Here is an 18,414-nt window from a genome sequence, read left to right on the forward strand (position 1 = left end):
AGATTGCCTCTTTTTTTCTCTCTCCGTATTTCATGTTTTTTCTTTCAGTTTTTTTTTTCTCTCTTTTTTCTTGCTCGCTACGTTCTTACTCACTCATACATTTACCCTTCTTCACTTGTTTTTTTCATCCAGTCCTTATTTAGTCTTTTATAAATGAATTTCTTTCTTAGTCAGTCACGACCCAATCCATGTATCCATCCACTTAGTCATCGACCACCACTTTCCACTTAGTCACACGCACATTCCACTGTTTAGCATCATTCACAGTAAGCCAACATTTCACTTAGTCATCCCACCACTCTTCCACTTAGTCCATCACACCACTCCACTTTATCCCATTCCACTGTATCCACCGTTCCCTCATCACCACCACTTTTCCACTTAGTCATACACCACTTCATTAGTCACCTCTCACTTAGTCATCACCACACTTTCCACTTTAGTCAATCACCACACTTTCCACTGTCAGTCATCACCCCACTTTCCACTTAGTCATCACCACCACTTTCCACTTAGCATTCCACCCACCACTTTCCACTTAGTCATCACCACCACTTTCCACTTAGTCATCACCACCACTTTCCACTTAGTCATCACCACCACTTTCCACTTAGTCATCTCTACCTCTACTCTCGTTCACTCTTTAACTCTCCTTCGTTGTGATTTCCTCTCCCTCGCATGCCAGACCTATGAACAGAGGAAGATAGTGGAGTACACCTGTCACACAGCCTTCTTCGTCAGTATTGTGGTGGTACAGTGGGCTGATGTCATCATCTGCAAGACCAGGCGCAACTCTGTCTTCCAGCAGGGCATGAGGTCAGAACCCTTTATCTTTGCATCTTTAGCATGACTAAATAACAGACCTCTTCTTTTCTCCATTTAGATAAACCATGTGTTTTGCAGGGTTATGAAGCCCCTCTACGTTATGTCTCTCATAGCTAGGATAAATGTTGAGATKAATTATTTGTTTGTTTACAGGAATAAGATCCTGATATTYGGGCTGTTTGAGGAGACGGCCCTGGCTGCCTTCCTGTCCTACACCCCAGGCATGGACGTGGCTCTCAGGATGTACCCCCTCAAGTAAGTACTGTACACCAGCCTCTCTGTCCTCATTCCCACATAGAAACAGCGCCCTCTACTGAGGGATGTTTATATAGCAGTTACTTAACAGTAATGTACCAATGTGTGGACTGGAGACTATTTCAATCCATGAATGGGGGGAGAAAAAAATCCTCTTTAAGGACAATTATTGATTCAACTGAATGGGACTCTGGCTGTAACAAAAACGTGTATTTTTCTTCTATGTTCTCTCCACCCGTCTCTTTCTCTCTCAGGCCCAGCTGGTGGTTCTGTGCRTTCCCGTACAGTTTCCTCATCTTCGTTTAYGATGAGATCCGAAAACTCATCCTGCGTAGGAACCCCGGAGGTACTACTCTCTCACAAACCCACTTAGTGTACTCACACAAATCTATAGCACAATGTACTACAGTACCCATAATAACATTTACTAAGATAGAACCAGATATCTTTTACAGAGCATTGTGGGTACTGTTGTACATCATGCCACAAAATCCTACATGCACAAACCCACGCAAACTCACATACAAACATGTAGAAAAGACATGCACGTTTGCATACACTAAACCAGGGTTCTCCAACCCTGTTCCGGGAGTGCTACCCTCCTGTAGGTTTTCGCTCCAACCCCAGTTGTAACTACACTGATTCAGCTTATCAACCAGCTAATTATTAGAATCGGGTATGCTAGATTAGGTTTGGCGCAAAAACCTACTGGACGGTAGCTGTCCAGGAACAGGATTGGAGAGCCCTGCACTAAACCATCTTAGGGGAATTCAAGTTTCCTTTGATACAAATGTTTTCTATTTCAATAAAAAAATGATTTATCTTTCTTTCTCTCTGTTCCCTTTCTCTCCAGGCTGGGTGGAAAAAGAGACATACTATTAGATTATCAAACCATTCTTCTCTCCCCCTTCCTCCCCTAAATTCATTCCCCTCTTTCTCTCCTCCCTACCTCCGCCCATCCCTCTAATGACATACCAACCACACGAGAAACCACACCTGAAAACTCCTCCGTTCCCCATCCTGTATTTTCCTCCAASATCGCCTTGAGGAACAAAGAACCAACTACAGAGAAGGAGAGGAACAGGATGATCACTCCAGATCCCTGCGTCCCTCTCTGTCTCGCCCACTTTTTTTCCTACCCAAAGTACACAGCATAGTCAATACTGTCAACACTGTTTACTATACTGTTATGATAACACTGTTCATAAATGTGCTAATACACTGTAAAGTACAACATACCGGTGTCACTCGTCTCTATCAATAACAAAATGGCAGCTGCATCTAGATCCCACGGTGAGCGCTGTGGCGTCGTTGTCACCCGTTCTACCCCGACGTCCCCTCTTGACACTCTCACTCCTTCCACCAATCTTCGACTTAACGTTCCCCTCCAGCCACTCCCGCCACTCCAGTAAACGTGGGACACTCACTCGCTCCCTCTACAGGGGGGGGGGGAAATGTCCCTCCTCTCCCTCTTCCTCCTGTTTTGCCAATGTTGTTGTTGTTTTATATTAGAAAACTTAGTGTTTTTTTTGTTTTTTTTAACAATTGTTCGTAACATTTCTGGGTTTCTTTTTTTTWATGCTAGGAGCGGCTCTGAGAGCTACTTGTCTGTGAGAACCGTGCGACCTCCMTTGTCCTTGTAAACTTCCCCCCTCACTCCCCCCTGTTGAAAAAATATAATAACATTCTTTCTGTGTCCTAGGAGAAAAACAGCAGCAAAAAAAAATAATCATAAAAAAGGATCCCTCTTTTTTTCAGTTTGGTCTCAGTTAGTTTTTTAGTATGTGGGGTTTGGCAGAGAAAGACAAGACTGTAAATACATCGTTCATACTATCAATGCTCCTGATACCACTTTAAGGCAGACAGAATGTCTCGACTTACATACCAGGGGGATTGAAGGGTTGTCTGCAATGAGGTGCGTTGGGAGCGCTGATAGATAGTGAGCAACACTTGTTACTACCCTTATTTTCACACAGCACACAATTATGCTGCTCTACCTACTCACTCATCATGGTTGGGCAAATCAAATCAAAAAKAATACAAAAAGGCCATAAAGAAAAATGTAATAAAATCATGGAAATATGCAAATGAATAATATAGGTATCCATTCCCCACATCTGCAGAATACATCTGGGCATAAATGATGATGCTCACATCCTCTCTGTACGCCGCCAGTCTGTCACATTTCTGTACGTCCATTGCTGTTTTTCTTCTCCCATTTAAATCCTGATACACTGCTAGTGCAATGAAAGCCATATAAGTCCCGRGGAAACTATACACGAGTCCTGAAAACACATCACMTATATATATATTTGTGAATATTAAGTCCTTAGATATATCAATATATGAAAGTCCTGAAAACACAAAGTGAACACTTTTGAAAAAGAAACGTAAATTCTAACAACATACTTTGCAATATACTACGCGAGATGAATAGTTCAGGAACCATCAAGAGCTTGATTCTAGTATGTTCCTCACACCAAGCTGATAGACTCAGTCATACTTCCCTTTACTTGAATGGGTATAGGAAGGTCCCTTGATATCGCAGAGCCCACACATGATTTGATACAGACATTTATTAGTATTCATGAACCACTAATCATAATGACGTATTGTGGTTGAGATGTATTACCTTAATGTTTATTTTAAAATTATATTTGAACATGTATGCCTATAATGTAAGCCTTAGGGCAGTGTTAGGGGCCTGCATTTCTGAAGGTTTTAACTGTTTATCTCATAGGTTTACGGCGAATGGTGTGTGTGTGTGTTTGTTTGCTCTAGTAATGGGCCTCTGACCGTGTGTGTGTGTGTGTGTGTGTGTGAGAGAGAGAGGGGGAGAGTTTGTGTTTCATGAATACTATTACAGGGCTGAGGGAGCCAAAGATGGCTTGCCCATTTGTCGCACACAAATACACACAAATACACACACACACACACACACACCTATATCCTGGGGATATAGGTCACCCCATTTGCACTGGATCCAGCTTTCTAGACCTTCTCTCTCATGAGACTGTCTTCTGATCTCTCTTCATTGTCTGTCAATTACTAGAAACCAGGTTCACCTAAATGGGGCACATATAACCCTTCATTGTTGCAGCACATAAATTACTGCAGCAGCTCCTGGAGCCAGGGGCCTTTGTGAGCCTCTGAAATGCACAACACATCTTTAATTGTCGAGCTCACACTATTTCTTCATATTAAACACAATTCACAAACACAAACAGTAGCATCTGCTTCTTAGCATAGGAAAACATACCTTGAAGCTAGCTACTGTACCTCTCAGCACAGCACAAATATGTCAGCTCATTATGATGCGCACACACACACACACGAACACACACACACACACACACAGGGGCTCTCTTTGTCAGCCATCCTCTCCCCTCCACTCTGTAATCTCCCCGCACCGTGCCCCCCTCTCTCGCGCTCCACTGTTCTGTGTGATAGAATATCGATCGCTCGTCTCAGCGCGTCATTGAGGGGGGAGAAGGGAGGGTATGGTCAGACATGCTCCAAGGTTGTTTCCTTGGCAACAGGAGGATGGGTCAGAGGGTTGCCATGGCTCCTAGGTCGCCGGGGTCAGGTGGTGGGGGAGGGGTCAGTGGGTCGGCCAAATCTGTTTGGGTGTCGCTTAATGGGTAAGGGGGGTTGGGGGTGGGGAGAGCTCCTGCAATAATGGAGTGTCAGTAATGAATGTGTGGATACAGGGTGTGACATCGTCATGTACATTTTACAGGCCTTTCTTTCACACAAACACACAAACACAAACCCAAACACAAAAACACACACAAACACACACAGGAAAATATAAACAGGACATTTGAGCCAGTTTGCCACAGAATATGTGAATTACTATGTGGGTTATAATGAATGGCCCTTTTTGTAGGGGTTGATTCGTTTTTCRTAAGGGAAAATCAAATCCGAAATTTCAAAGTGAAAATTACAAACTTCAGAAGCTTTTTTAAACCTCAAATACACAATCAGTTGTAATTTTCCTTTATCAATTTAGATCCTACATCTGTATATAGTCAGCATATTTTACAGGTGTAAACCGTATAACGAGAAAAGACAATAGCCACATGATTTACAGTAAATTCTTCTAGAGCAAGCACCTGAACAGTGTACAAATATAATTTTTTATTTTCACAATGTAGTAATACAACTTTATTTACATGCACCGACTGAAAAAAATACAACTTTAGATGTAAAAAAAAAAATGTTTTAAGCACAAACTTCTGGGAAAGGACCATAAGGAGCTGGCTAATGATGTATAATCTATATAAATGAAAAAGGAAGTCACACATACCTCTCCTTGCTGTGGATTTTGGCTAAAGAGCCTTCATCAGGATGTTAGGACCATTTTTAGACATAAAGGTCAAAGTTCACGGTCTTCACTGTGACTTCTTCCATTTATGAGGGATGATCCTGCTAGGTTCTATAGTGAGCACAGCACAGCGCAACCCACTGCAAAATGGGATCCAAGTAAGGGTAAAAGCACAGTTCGGGGATAGGAAAGAGACAAGAGTCAACAGGAGAGAGATCAAATGTGGATACTCAAAGTGGTTCAACCCTGACATGAGATAAGGGTGTGCAACACTTTTAGTTTTATGTAGGTTTACAAAATCAGGATCGTGGGTGGTCTGATGAGTAAGACAGGAACCCATCATTTGGACAGTAGGTATAAAAGGAATTGGGGCTGCTGRGGATGTATTCTTTTTTTTTWATTACATTTTTATTTAACCTTTATTTAACTAGGCAAGTCAGTTAAGAACAAATTCTTATTTACAATGATGGCCTACCCTGGCCAAACCCGGACGACGCTGRGCCATTTGTGCGCCGCACTATGGGAATCCCAATCACGGCCGGATGTGATACAGCCTGGATTCGAACCAGGGACTGTAGTGACTCCTCTTGCACTGAGATGCAGTGCCTTAGACCGCTAACATGGTGAAACACATGACTATCTATCCATAGCTGCACAGTTAATCGCCAAATCAGAATAATGACCCTGTTCTCTGAAAAGTTCTCTGAAGATGTATTCAATGTAGTCAACCCTAAAATAGTTGAAAAGAAAATCATGTAAACTGCAACAGGCAGAACCCTGGACAGGTATATTTTATTGGATGACATTTAAGATTGAAGAGCACTTTTTGTAGACTTTTGACGGACAGGATAAATAAAAGCACTCACTATTGTTGGCAGCCGTGTTGGGTAACCGAACCTATGAAATAGGAAGATGGAGAGAGATAATCCATTCCATGCATGAGGGGAAATGACAATGAATCTATTGTCATATACGAATAAACCCCAAACCATTGCAATTCATGACTAGGAACTTATTCATAAAAAATAAGAATAAGAACAGGTAATAAGCCATGAAAAGTGTCAAGTTTCTCCAGCATCCTAATGATCACGATGCCAAGCATCTAATAAGCTCTTGGATTCATCCAGTCAGATTGCAGAGAGGGTCTGCAGCCAGAAGATGGCACTGGCAGTATGACTCCCATGACCCCTCTTGCTTTGAGACGCCTAGTGAGAAGTCTGAACATCACCTGTACATTCTCAGTCCCCCACCCCAAAAAAGGGCAGCACTTTACATTATTCATTGTTCCAGGGTAATAACAGAGAAGTCCTTGACACAACTACATCGTAACAGGTGAAAGTAAAGGGAGTTACATAGTAGGAAACGAATGACTGGTAACTATGTTAGCATAATTGCTCTGTAATCATTGTACAAATATTGACTTATTACAGAGAAATAATACAAGGTATTCCTCTGAGTGACTTATTATAAGGCCCTACATTTTGATATACAAACTTGAATCTTGTAAGAAATTCATTCTAATAGCWTCTCCACAAATCAGGTAATCAAGACAGAAACGTAATAAGATTAACAGGTCTAAAGTAAGGTTATTTGAGCCGTGAAAGCAACAAAGAAAGTATATATTTTTTAATAATAAACATATTAAGGTTGCATAGCCTACCCAACAAAAGTCATAATTAATTCATTGGTTGTGTTCCCCTGCTCAGACGTTGCATGCATCAACCAATGGTTGCGTGCCAAGTCATCGACTGACAGATTATTAAAGCATATGCGTTAGCAACGCCTGGGCAGAGGAACGTGCCCAATATCTGCATTGAAAACAATGGGCACGTTTCCTTTGCCCAGGCGTTGCTGACGCCTGCCAGATCTTACAACGCCTGGATAGGTATTTTGCGTATCAGCTAACCACATCATGTTATAGCAATCTGGTGCCCKATGGCACAATCGATGACCTGGCACGTAACCATAGGTTGATGCATGTGAAGTCTGAGCAGGAGAACGCGGCCAATACCAGGCTGGTTGCTCCAGACATAACATTTATTTAAATGTCTTGAGCGCGCAGAGCTTCTCTTGAAAAACCTTTTCAAGGTGAACGACTGCTAGTAGTTTGTTCGTCRTGGGCCAAAATGTCTTAATTTACAAAATGTGAAGAAAGATAACAATGCCACACGTTTAGCGTTCTTTGTGTTCTGGTCATGACAGTTATCGTGTTTGCCAAATGAACCACCAAACATTTAAAAAATGTCCCCCTAGGCTATCGCAGGCAATCTGCTCTACCAAAGGCTTGGTTTCCCCCTCAATTTACACAACAGACCTTAGGGATACATTTAAACTTTTCTCTCAGTTGTGATGGTAGCCTAGCCTAAAACGATTTCCTATGTCTCAATTTTAAATTGTGTGCCGTATTTCTGTCTCAAGGTATGCTCCTAATCAGGCAATCACAGGTGTAGTCTTCTTCTTCTGCTGGTTTTCCGGCAGACTAGACACTTTGTTATGTATTGCTGCCTTCACTGTTTGGAAAGTGCATTGCAAATTGGTTCACAAAAAGGAAATGGAAAATGGGGGAAAAGGAAATTTGTACACATCTAACCCTATATATACTGTATATATACCACCATCTAACCCTATATACTGTATATATACCACCATCTAACCCTATATATATACTGTATAAATAACCACCATCTAACCCTATATATTATGTATATATACTGTATATATACCACACTAACCATATATATACTGTATATATCACCATCTAACCCTATATATACGTATATATACCACATCTAACCCTATATACTGTATATTACCACCATCTAACCCTAATATAATACTGTATATATACCACCATCTAACCCTATATACTGTATATATACCACCACCTAACCCTATATATATACTGTATATATACCACCATCTAACCTATATATATACTGTATATATACCACCATCTAACCCTATATATATACTGTATATATACTTATAGTAATACCACCACCTACCCTATATATATACTGTATATACCACCATCTAACCCTTATATACTGTATACTGTATATATACCACCATCTAACCCTATATATACTGTATATATACCACCATCTAACCCTATATACTGTACATATACCACCATCTAACCCTATATATACTGTAATATACCACCATCTAACCCTATATATACTGTATATATACCACCATCTAACACCTATATATATATGTATATATTCCACCATCTAACCCTATAGAATGTGTATATACCACCATCTAACCCTATAAGTATTATATACCCCATCTTTAAACCCTATATATACTGTATATATACCACCATCTAACCCTATATATATACTGTATATATTCCACCATCTAACCCTATATGTAATGTGTATATACCACCACCCCATCTACAGATTCTACACCAGGCCGTGGGCCTGGGAGGCTAGAGCCCCTCCTCTAAACCCCCCTCTAGTTCTTCTGCACTAAAATCTCTGAAACCCCATAAATGCTCTATTGCTGCTACTACCAATTCAATCTTCTGGGATTTCCTTTCCGTCTGTGTGGGACACTTAATGACCATAGCAATAAACACCAAGAAGCCAACCTTACTAAAACACAAACTGTTCGGGTCACTCTGTACTGGCCTACTACTCACATGGATCCTCTCAGGCTCCCTCACCCTTAGCCCACAATCCTCTACTTTCCCCACTGCCTCAGCATATGACACTTTCTRCACTGCTCTCACCCCRGAAACGTCAACCTGTCTCACTCGCACAGGACATTTCTGATCCCCAGCAACATGACCACCCCCACAATTGAAACACCTCTTTTTTCACCGAAACGACACACTCTTTTGCCCCATGCCCCACAATGCTCACACCTCGGAATCTCCTTTCTACATACTCCTGCAACATGACCATAAACGTGGCACCTGAAACACCGTAGTGGGYTCGAAACAAAAGCTCTCACAGGATAACYTATATACCCTAGCATGACTTTATCCAGCAAACACTCTGCATCAAAACTCAGAAGGACAGACAGGGTCTCCTCAGTCTCGCACTCGCCATCGGGTCTGTCGCACCAAACCGCGTGCATTACAGACAATGGGGATCCTTAACTTCAGTCAATCCACCTCAATACTCAACGCACCCCCAGTTATCACTCCTTTCAGCGGCGCTCTGTTCCGGAGAGCAAAGTAGGACACAGCTCTCGTCYCGAGTCGCGAAACACTTTCGCCCTGTCCCTCTGGGCAGCAGACAGAAAATCCTACACCAGTCCACCTCTGGGTACCTTGACTGAATTGGCAGAACACATCTCCTTCCTCACCCAGCCTGATACCACAAACCGTTCGGCCAAACGGCATGGATCCACTTTCAACTGGGCCAGAGTCATCMATTTTGGAGATTTCACTATCCGTCGACTGCTCAGGGTTTTCAGGAGAGGAACATGTAATTATCTCTCCTGCTGTAATTGACTCAAMTGAGAAAGTACTAGGCTTGTATTTCACAGACGTCGGTTTGTAAGGTTCGTACCTCGCGCCCTTCTTTCTGCCTTGTGTCATCTCGCCATCTGCCATCTTTCCTCAATGTTTTCTGCCCACAGATGTAGTCTGTCTCCTAACATCCATAAACCCATTAGCAGGCCAGAGGCCAGCCTTCACGCGAGAATTTGGTTCTGGGGTTCGAGAAGATCACAGGTGTGGCCTAGGGCAGGCTATCTGCTGAGTTGAAACTTCTCTCTTTTTCAAATTAATGGAATTTCCAATTTTATCTCTCATGAACCTGCACATGGCAGCAATTAACAAGGCTATTTCCTATATAAGGCTTCCTACTCCATTTTCAGTAGGCCTTACCAATCTTTTTGATATTGAGTTTATGTTCCACTGAAATGAAACAAGAAACATACTGTGTGAATGCCATAGATTCAGTTGTCACTGTCTCATACTCTTTGGCTGTAATCATTTGCTTATCTGATTAAATGAATTCAAAATAAATAAATAGAAAGTACTGTATTGACATTCACATTATATTCCCCTCTTGAATATAATTATGAAAGAACAACAGTTATTGTTGAATAACTTCTTCCTTTAAAGCTTCGGCACACATGGTGGTTGGGCCATGAGCTGATGTCCATCACCTGCTGCCCCGGCTTTAGATCGCCCTGTACACACACAACACACACACACACAACACACACACACACCACAACACACACACACACACCACACACACACACCACACACACACACACACACACACACACACACACACACAACACACACACACAACACACACCCACACACACACACACACACAACACACACAACACACACACACACACGTGCCCCCTTCCCCCTTTCTCTCTGTAGAGCCGACAACTCAGTTGTCATGGAAACAGCCAAGAGCGGAGTAGGAGAGAGAGGGAGGATGAGGGAGAGATGGAGCACAAGAGGTATAGAAAATGTGGCTGAAGGACATGTACAGATTAAAGGTGAGTGTTTTGTAACGCTACTTGTGTATGTGACGGGCCTCTTTTAACCCACCAGGTCTTAAACTGTGGCTGTTCAATGAAACTACCTCAGTGGTTGCGCCCCCACACTCGATTTTCCCTCAAGGCTGCCTCTCTCTCTCTCACTCAAACCCCCTTACACACCTTTGCACTGCTGCCTTAACTATTAGTTTCACCACTTTCCTCTCTCACCTGCTTTCTCTCCCTCCCTCTGTTCATCGTTCTCTCTCTGAAAAAGCCAGATGGACAGAGGCCCTCTTATTCACAAGGGGCCTTGTGCACGTGCCTCAGACAGAGTACCTTAAAGCGTTAAATTCATGAGACAGACCCCCCCCCCCCTTCCTTACAAGGGAGGCCCCAACAATCCTCTCTTTCTCACTCTCTTACAGACACACACACACACACACACACACACACACTATTGCTCTCTTGCTCTCTCTATCTCACCCCTTTGGCAGTGCAAAAGGCTCTAACAATCACTGATTCACCATGCTGTTAGATGAGGGAGGAGGGTGATTGTGAGGGGGGTTCTAGATGTATCCCTCCCTACCAAAATTGAATTGTAATCTGGCAACCCAAAACTAAAAGTAAAGTTAATAGCTACCTATCTATACTCGCTCCCAAAGTGTAGCTCTTATTTTATGCTGTTGTAATGGAATAGCTTCTTAATAAGATCTATTTTAAACCTATTTATAAGATTGTGCATTTACAATTTTGGTGTTCTATTTTTGTAAACGCATGTTGTGGTTTTATCAATTAATCTATGGTATGCAGCTCCGTTTCTGTATGCAGGTTCTATATTTTAAGATGAGGGTTAGCTGCTACGTAGCAAACTACGTGGRTGGAAAAACAACAGAATGTTTTCCTGTATTTGGTATGGATTCGATGTTATAGACATTCAGCGGCGTCCCGCTGAATCGACAGCATCCAGAGACCTCTGAGAATTGTGATATGTCAATAGTAGCATGTAATTAGAATTTAAAAAAAATATTTATACCATATGAAATAGGCTGCGCTACACATACAAGTTCCAGTTACACGTGTAAAGTCCAATTACTTGGAAATGACATTCCTATAAAACAGAAATGCTTGATATTTAATCCATTTCATCAACATTTCCATCTACTGCTATTCATCAATTTTGCAAACAAGATAAACAATACAACAGATATAAATTAATTACTGCAGTTCATCACGGTTTGTAGGCCTTTATAACTATATGTTTATCCTCATGTTACAATTCTGCCACTTTGAGCAGACTTGTGACCCATGACAACGCACACAAGATGGTCGGTCAGCCATAATGTTGGGGGTAAACTGCCGCTGTATAGGCCACTCATTTGGACACTGCCCACGCCATAGGCTTTGACCTTCAGGTGCTCCACGCCACCGGGGAGAGAGCACACTCCTCCCTCACAACAACATTTTTGTTGTAAAGCTTGATTTTTCACGAGGAACTTAGTTGTAGGCTACCTACATAATCAAAATGTGATTTAAATAGATGCGTTTTTTACAGGTAGATTCTAGTGATAAGATATAATGATGACCTCATAGTCGCACTGCCGGTCGAGGTGCCTTTGTTCCTGAACTTTGATTATTTACTGCRGTTGAACCGTAATTATTATCGAATGTGGTCAATATTTATTCCGGGGCACTCCAGATGACTTCGGTAAACATGAAAATAATAAGGCTCTATGAGCAGACCAGTGTGTTAGCGTATATCCAAGGCCGATACGCTGTCATGGGAAAATCGATGAACAGACTGAGTTAATTATGAGAAATCAATTAAGAGGAGGGAATTGTCCCTTTAAAGAGCGCACTGCCATTTATAAATTGTCGGAGATTAAGGAGAGGAAGCGACTCACTTGGCTCGGCTGTCCGCGTGCAGTTCTAAGCTCCTGAATCTTTCTCACCCGCGCACCTGCTACATGTTATTTCGGCCAAGCGAGGCACAATGGGAGGCCAATGGGAATCCTGTGTTTCTGTTGTATGGCAGACACTTGGCAGATGATTGAAACCTAATTAAACTTGTTCGTGGTATTTTTTTTTTGTTGCTTTGTTTAATGCCAATTGCTTCGTGTTAATTTGCTGGCAATGTGAACTTCATTATAGTCTCTCTCTCTCTCTCTCTCTCTCTCTCTTCTCTCTCTCTCTCTCTCTCTCTCTCTCTCTCTCTCTCTCACACACACACACACGAGACACACACACCACAACACACAACACACACAATTTTCACACATACGCACAGTCATTACAGACTTAAATACAGTCTCTCTGACATCAAAGCTTTTATGATAATAACACATATCAGGTAGAACACATGGCAGTGGCTTGTGGTCACTACACATTTCAGAATAATTTCCTTTCAAGCAGAAGCTATAGGCTGATAAATAAATAGAAATCCTATCGGTCAAGGGTGTGCCCCACAACGTCAATGTGATTTCACCCCTAGTTAGAGACTGGGTTAACGATGAACACATAGCCAGAAACACATTTGCACTTTACGTTTTTCTCCCTCGCGCCCACGACTTGACAAATTCCTCAGGCTCTTTTTGTTTCTATAATTTTTTATTAATAGTATTATTACATTCCCCCCAAAATTGTCATTTGAAATGTTGAAGACGTAACATATTTTAGCCTTCTAACTCGTGTTACATTGTTGTAGATGAATCAACTGTGGACATAATTTACGTACTTTAAATAATTGACTCATATTAGGTTGATTGTACTCACATGATATGAAACCAAGTGCACTGACGTCAGCTTTTTCTAATTTCTATAGAATAGCCTTACAAACTCGCTGTAAATCTCACTGTGTTGGTAGGCTATGGATGAAAACGGATACATCAGAGATCTWAGCAAAGTATGCAAATTAGGTCCAAAGTCGATGAATCTACAACCATGTAACATGAGCTAAAAGTGAATACTACTAATGGTAACTCTTTACTTTCTTAAAGCGTGAAGGTATAATAGTTTATGCTTTATATGRGCCTTTATAATGTATTATTATAAGTGTTAGGATAACATTTGTTWTGTGTGCACTTGGTTTGATATCATGTATACAATCAACCTAATGTGAGCGTTTTTTTTTTTTTTTACCAAACCATATTGGAAGTTAGCCTACTTCATGTATTTGGGCTGCTAAACCAATATTGGATATATACATTTACATGTTTTGGCATTTAAAATGTCTCTCAATTAGGCTAGATATGCCAAATTATGTTAATGTGAAATATTCATATTCATATTGTACGCTACTGAAATGTACATTTGCTCATATGCTATTCATCTATTCTTAGTAGCCCAATGAAATAATTCTTACCGTTCTCTACCAAAGTATAAAGGCGATACGATTTTATTTAAATAATGATTWACTGTATGAAGTGGGCTTTCCTCAAGCAATATGAAACATTATAATTTTTTTATTCATGTAAATTGAAGTTGATATTCCAAATCCTATTTTATTAAAATGCAATACAGTGAAGATGTAGGCAATAGGCTATTTGGCATCATGCATTCATTCGAATCATTGTATTGATCAAGTAAGCGATTTGAATGAACTTGACAAATGCGGCTTCATTTGGGAAGAGTTTGGGTAATGCCTATAACGAGAAGGTCCTTGACGACTCAGTTAGATGGACATAGAAAGCGAATGAGCATGTTCCTCTTTTTATAAAGCAACAAGTATAGTTGCTCCATGTTTTGACATTMATTTAACGAGGTTTTACGTGGGGAAATGTAAAACATCATTGGATTTAGTAGGAAATTACCGTCAAAGGMTTTTCGAATTTTATTTACATAGCTAGGCCTAATTATTTGCATATGAATATTCCCTCTGAACATTGCATTTTAATATAATGTATTTGTATGGTCGCTACTTCCGTCTTCTTCTTTAGTGTTGTAAAGGTCGGAATGAATTGACAAATGTTTCATCATTATCCACTGATTTCCCAATAAACAACTGGGTCAAATGCATATTCACCGATGAGTAATAATAATAACAATCACCATCCTAATAATCCTAATAATATAAACATGATTCAAGAATAATATAATGATGCTATTTAAATTAACATAATAAATRCGATATGGACATTTCATTTATAGTTTTAACATGCATGAAAATAACGTGCCAGCCCTTTATACAAGATAGTAGCCAACATAGTAGCCAACACCTCTACTGAATGTAGGCCAACCTATTGTTMCAGAAGTCAAGGTTTCACGAGTACGACTGTGCCGCAGAATAACTTAGACCAGGGCTCTCCAACCCTGTTCCTGGAGAGCTACCCTCCTGTAGGTTTTTGCTACAACCCAAGTTGTAACTAACCTGATTCAGTTTATCAACCAGCTAATTATTAGAATAAAGTGYGCTAGATTAGGGTTGGAGCGAAAACCTACAGGACGGTAGCTCTCCAGGAACAGAGTTGGAGAGCCCTGATTTAGACAGATCCTAAAAACCTAATACACGTATCGAGATAAAAGCCTATCTATCCATTGCAATATAACCGCATAAATAGTGGTCCTACAATAACACTAGCAAACATCAAAATCAAACCTGTAAATAATTACTGAAACCATTTCTCTAATTTTACTAAAGTCCTAAAGCTTGCAGGAACACACTAAATATCTAACTTGTCACGGTAGATATTTATTATTATTACCGAAAGAGGGTATTTTTAGTATTGCCTTTTTCATCAATTTTTGGAGAGCTTCTGTCACCCACCGCCGCCAGACCCAGCCCATTAGAACGACCCGGTGTCAAAGGGCAGGTGGTCACTCTCGCGAATGACGACAGACCTCAACTGCAAAGTAGGCAGCCTATATCCTGCATCGTATCCGCTCCTCCTTGTGCTATAACGACGTCGTTACGGTGGACACTATCAACACCACAAACGAATATAAATATTGACCTTTGTTCACACGTGAATAAAGTTTTTTGACGAAAACTTTTGCTCTTCTGTGAAGGACTATCATACTGGAATATGCAGCAAACCGGCAGCTTTTCCCCATCCAAAATATATGTTAGTCTTCAAAGCAAAATGTGTTTGCTTTAATCAATCAATTCTGCTGAATTTGCATCGTTGTTATTTATGATGCAATTTCAGCATTTTATCTCTCATATGCAATATGGATGATGTATTTTCTTGATCACAAATTAGGAGTTATGTGTTTAAGCTCCCTAATAAACATCAACATATAGCCTTAATTCCCTGAAGTATCCATATACTCAATGGTTCTGAATTTGGCTAACATTACTCAATGAATTGTGGAAACACTATCAAGAGCAAAGTCAGAGAAAGATTTAACCGGATGGATAGATTTATGCAGGCATGGGCATTGGTAGTCAGACCACGAATGGACTGGAAATGCGATAGCATACCACAGGGAGTAATCAATGTCCCTGTGTACTGATTATTAGTATTAGTAGCCAGAGGGTAATAGTGATGAACCAGATATTACTTCTGATCAAACAAAATGGCTGCCGCTGACAATCGCAGTGAGGAAATAATTCCGAACTAGAAACGGAAAGTCAATGTTGTGTTAAACATGATTTTAACCAGTAGCCCCATCTATAGAAAGTGGTGAATAAATATTGTAGCATCTTGTATACACATACACACACAGTCGCCCAATCTCTAACCCATAACCACCACTGTCTGCGGGTTCATTGTCCAGGTGATTGGGATGCAAGCAGGCATCAAGCAGACGGGGCCAAGGGTCAATTTCATCCCAGACGGCTGACCTCATTCGACTGAGGCTGACCCCTGTGGTCAAGCTGCTGCTGGCGGGGGATGTGGAGTAGAGAGGGAGAGAGGTAGAGGGAGGAGGGAGGGGGTGAACATCGAACTTGCTCCCCCTGGAATGTCCTGCTCCTGTCCCTCAGCCACTGGTGTGGTGGTGGTGGTCACCCCAACCTCTCCCCCCTCGTTCAGTCCACTCTCCCTACACCTCTCCCCCCTCGTTCAGTCCACTCCCTACATCTCTCCTCCCCTCGCCATGTGGCGAATTAACACTTGACCTTGACTGGTGTACCCCGGCCTACCCCCTCGACCCCTGAACCTCCTCACACTCCACACCCCTCATCCCTCAGCCCCTAACCCTCCTCACGCTTCACACCCCCATCCCCAGCCCTGACCTCCTCACACTCCACACCCTCACCTCTCAGTCCTGATCCTCAATCACACTCCACACCCTCATCCCTCAGCCCCTGACCTCCTCACACTCCACACCCCTCATCCTTCATCCTCAGCCCCTGATCCACTTCACGCTCCACACCCCTCATCCCTCAGCCCTGACCCTCCTCACTCTACCCACACCCCTCATCCTCAGCCCCTGACCCTCCTCACACTCCACACCCCTCACCTCTCAGTCCCTGATCCTCCTCACACTCCACACCCCTCAACCTCTCAGCCCCTGATCCTCCTCACACTCCACACCCCTCATCCCTCAGCCCCTGATCCTCCTACACACGTCCCACCAGCCCCTCATCACCTACAGCCCCTGACCTCCTCACACTCCACACCCCTCATCCCTCAGCCCTGACCCACCTCACACTCCACCACCCGTCATTCCCTCAGCCCGCTGATCCTACCTCCACACTCCACACTCCTCTCCTCAGCCCCTGACCCTCCTCACACTCCACACCCCTCATCCCTCAGCCCCTGACCCTCCTCACACTCCACACCCCTCATCCTCAGGCCTCTGACCCTGCTCAACTCCACACCCTCATCTGCTGCCTCGCTCAACTCAACCTCACATCCAGCTGACCTGCTCACACTCCCACACACGCATCTCTCCTCGACCTGCCCTCTCACACTCCACACCCCTCACCCTCATCCTCACCCCTGACCCTGCTCACACTCACACCCCCATCCCTCAGCCACCTGCACCCTGCTCACACCTCCACACCCCTCATCCCTCATCCCTCAGCCCCTGACCCTGCTCACACTCCACACCCCTCATCCCTCATCCCTCAGCCCCTGACCCTCCTCACACTCCACACCCCTCACCTCTCAGCCACCATTGCTTTAATACATGCACTCTGTCTTGATGACACCCGTTCACTCTGCAGAAACACACAGACCCTTTTCAGACTTTTACATTTGTTGGTCATCAGCTTAGGAGTTTTGATTCTATGACAATAATTGACTAGTGTAAAAACACACAATTATATAGTTTGCTAACTGTTGTTAAATTCTCCTTTTGAGACACAAAAAAGAAATAAAACCCTTTGATTTAAGTTCGCAATTACTCCTTTTACTGAAAAACTGTAAAATCGAATCAAATGTACATTGAGTTTAGTCAAACGGGCACACTCTAATTTGTTAATTACTCCGTATTACTACAGAGATGTGGCGTGCCAAAGGAGAACCTCTAGTATTATACTACAGAGATGTGGGCGTGCCAGAGGAGGAAACCTCTATATTACTACAAAGAGATGTGTGCGTTGCCAATGGGAGGGAACCTCTAGTATTATACTACAGAGATGTGGCCGTGCCATG

General features: G+C 42.3%; 1 long non-coding RNA gene and 1 pseudogene across 1 annotated transcript in view; one reads left to right on the top strand and one right to left on the bottom strand.

Annotated features, from left to right (window-relative positions):
• The window catches only part of LOC111954849 (sodium/potassium-transporting ATPase subunit alpha-3-like), a 28,629-nt pseudogene extending 25,792 nt beyond the window's left edge, over nucleotides 1-2,837 (top strand).
• Nucleotides 1-18,414, bottom strand: part of LOC139023309 (uncharacterized) — a 376,026-nt gene that overhangs the window by 200,624 nt on the left and 156,988 nt on the right. The gene's annotated exons all lie outside the window — the stretch shown is intronic.

This window comes from Salvelinus sp. IW2-2015, linkage group LG30 (genome assembly GCF_002910315.2).
Source record: "Salvelinus sp. IW2-2015 linkage group LG30, ASM291031v2, whole genome shotgun sequence".
NCBI classification, from domain to species: domain Eukaryota; kingdom Metazoa; phylum Chordata; class Actinopteri; order Salmoniformes; family Salmonidae; genus Salvelinus; species Salvelinus sp. IW2-2015.